The following is a 3,570-nucleotide window of genomic DNA, read 5'->3' on the forward strand; positions in this document are numbered from 1 at the left end:
GTGGGGGCGTGCGCATGCGCCAGGCGCGACCCCGCCCCCTCCACGCCCCACCCCCTTGGCGCCGCTTCCGCCTCCCGAGTCTCAGCGCGCGTACGCGCCTACCGGGGCGCATGCGCACACCTGCGGGCAGGTTCGCGGGCGCGCGCCCGCCCCAGCGCGGCTGCGCAGTGGCTTTTTGTCGGGCGGACCGGGAGCTCGGTCTCCGGGTTGACCCCGGGGGCGGGTGTCTCCGCGTCGCCCGGACGCCACCTTTTGGCCGTGAGTCTTGGTCCGCATGCGCACGCGTGTCCAACATGTCAGCGTCCAGCGTTAACTTTCCCTCCCCTTGTCCCCTCTGCACCCGGGGCGCTCGCCTTCTTCAATGGGTGGCCTCCCAGGGACCCTTGCGGTCGTGGTCACCGAATGGGGGGCGCCCAGGGACGCTGGCGGGTGTCATGGTCACCGCCGTGCTTGGTCTGCTTTGGGGGTCCGGCGCACTTAGCTGGTAGAAGTGACTGAGCCCAGGCTACCCCCCGCAAGGACCCGGGTTCAGGTCCCCACCCCCCCTGCAGGGGGAAGCTTCCTGAGCCGTGGAGCAGTGCTGCGGTGTTTCCCCTCCTCTCTCCCCTTTCCCTCTTGGTTTCTGCCTCTATGCAATACAAATAACACAATTAAAAAATATCTATTCCCTTTTGTTGCCCTTGTTTTATTGTAGTTATTGTTGTTGTTACTGATGTCGTCGTTGTTGGAGAGGACAGAGAGAAATGGAGAGAGGAGGGCAAGACAGAGAGGGGGAGAGAAAGACAGACACCTGCAGACCTGCTTCACCGCCTGGGAAGCGACTCCCCTGCAGGTGGGGAGCCGGGGGCTCGAACCGGGATCCTTAGGCCGGTCCTTGCGCTTTGCGCCACCTGCGCTTAACCCGCTGCGCTACCGCCCGACTCCCGACAGATCTTTTTAGTCTAATAACACATTAATGCAAACCTAAATTGCTTCCATGTCTTGGCTATTGTGGATAATGCTGCTGATGTGTCCTATTTTCATTTCCTTGTAATATAGTTTAAGCACTGGGGTTACCGCAGTCCGGGAGATGGCGCTTTATCTGGTGCTGGGACTCAAACTTGGTGTTTATAAGTGCTAAGATGTCAGCTTCCCCTTTTGGTTTTAACCAAAGCAGTGACTTCTGAAACTGCAAAAAGGCCAGGCGGGGGGGGGGGGGGGGGGGGCAGGCGGTAGCGCCCCAGGTTAAGCACACATAGTTTGAAGTGCAAGAAGCAGCACAAGGATCTGGGTTCGAGCCCCCGGCTCCCCATCTGCAGGGGGTCGCTTCACAGGTGGTGAAGCAGGTCTGCAGGTATCTGTCTTTCTCTCCCCCTCTCTGTCTTCCCCTCCTCTCTCCATTTCTCTTTATCCTATCCAGCAACAACGACATCAATAACAACAACAATAATAACTATAACAATAAAAACAAGGGCAACAAAAGGGAATAAATAAATAACTAAATAAAAAATAATAAAAAACGATTTCTTTTAAACTTTTATTATATTTGTTTATTTATTTATTTATTTATTGGATAGAGATAGTCAGAAATCAAGAGGGAAGGGGTGATAGAGAGGGAGAGAGACAAAATGATACCTGCCGCCCTGCTTCACCACTTGCAAAGCTTTCCCCCTGCAGGTGGGGACCGAGGTTCAAACCTGGGTCCTTGTGCACTGTAACATGCGCACTCTACCAGGTGCGCCACCACCCGGCCCCTTTCTCTCCCTCTCTGTCACCCCCTTCCCTCTTGATTTATGGCTGTCTATATCCAATAAATAATGATAATAAAAGTAAATAAGTCTTTTTAAAAAATCGAACACAAAATGGGCCACCTTCGCAGTTTTCCCGTGCTGGGTCCTTGGCTGTTTTTGCCCTGGTTTTCCTGCCTGGGGTTTGTGCTGCATGCAGGGTGCTGCCAGCAGGTGGCAGCAGTGTGGCGTGCCCTGGGGACAGAGGCCCTTGGGCTTGTCATGGAAACTCGTCCCTGACCACTGTGGTCAGACGGTGTCACTCTGCTGCCTGGGTCCATGGGGAGAAGGTGAGGTCCTTCCAGAAACAGTGAATCCTGGTAGCCGAGGGGCCCCTAGACAGGATACCAGTAGTGGCGACCCCACACTCTCACCCTGTGTGCGCTTCCTCTCCCTTATTACTTTTTTTTTTTTTTTTTTTGCCTCCAGGGTTATTGCTGGGGCTGTGTCTGCACCACGAAGCCACTGCTCCTGGAGGCCATTTTTTCCCTTTTGTTGCCCTTGTAGTTTATCGTTATTGTGTTTGTTATTGTTGTTATTGATGTCATTGTTGTTGGATAGGACAGAGAGAAATGGAGAGAGGAGGGGAAGACAGAGACGGGGAGAGAAAGACAGACACCTGCAGACCCGCTTCACCGCCTGTGAAGCGACTCCCCTGCAGATGGGGAGCCGGGGGCTCAAACCGGGATATTTAAGCCGGTCGTTGCACTTCATGCCATGTACGCTTAACCTGCTGCGCTACCGCGTGACCCCACTTTTTTTTTGCCTCCAGGGTTATTGCTGGGGCACCACAAATCCACTGCTCCTGGAGTCTATTTTATTCCCTTTTTTTGCCCTTGTTTTATTGTTGTTGTGGTTATTATTGTTGTTATTGATCCTTATGCCGGTGCCTTGCACTTTGTGCCACCACGTGCACTTAACCTGCTGCGCTACTGCCCGACCCCCCCCTTTTTTTGTTAAATAGGACCCGGAGTCTCATAGACTCCCTGCCCCACACGTGCTGCTCCTGTTGTGGTCGGGCCATCTGTCACTGTGGTGCCCACAGTCAATGTGGTGTCAGCCCCACCCCTGTCTAGAGTGGGAGCCCCCGGCTTTGCTCGTCTTTGTTCTCCTGGTCCATCTGCCCAGGGCCTTTCGTGACGGGTGGTTCTCAGCTGGAGGACTCGGGCTCCCCCTCACCCAGCTGCCTCCAGTTTATGGTTCATCTCTCCTGACCTCCCAGGGCATCCAACCTCCCCTTTGCCTCCCTCTCTCTCCCACTCCCTACCCCCTCCCTCTCACAGACAGACAGACACACACACACACACACACACACACACACACACACACACACACACCTACCTTGAATTGCATGGCCACTCCTGGCCGCTCTGCATGCTGTCAGATCTACTCCAGAAAGGCTGGATGGTGACCAGAGCTGTTTGTGATCTGAACCCAGCCTGCCTGAGTAAAATCATTTCACAGGGGGCCAAGGAGGCTTTCCTATCGTGGAGACTGAGAGAAAAAATGGCTTAAATGCCTGAGGTCCACGGCCCCGGGCTCAGCCCCTGCCACCATCAACAGCCAGAGATGAAGGTGTTCTGGTAAAAAAAACAACAAACTATATACTGTACATTGAGCTTTTCTTGGTGGCCAGATGGTGGCGCCCCTGGTACGCACACACATCATCACGCACAAGGACCAGGGTTTGCACCCAGGCTCCCCACCTGCAGGGGACCCTTCACAAACAGTAAAGCAGGTCTGCAGGTGACTGTCTTTCTCTCTCCCTTTCTCCCTCCCCGTCTCTTCTCAGTTTCTCTCTGTC

Source organism: Erinaceus europaeus, chromosome 17 (assembly GCF_950295315.1).
Source record: "Erinaceus europaeus chromosome 17, mEriEur2.1, whole genome shotgun sequence".
Classification (NCBI taxonomy): Eukaryota; Metazoa; Chordata; class Mammalia; order Eulipotyphla; family Erinaceidae; genus Erinaceus; species Erinaceus europaeus.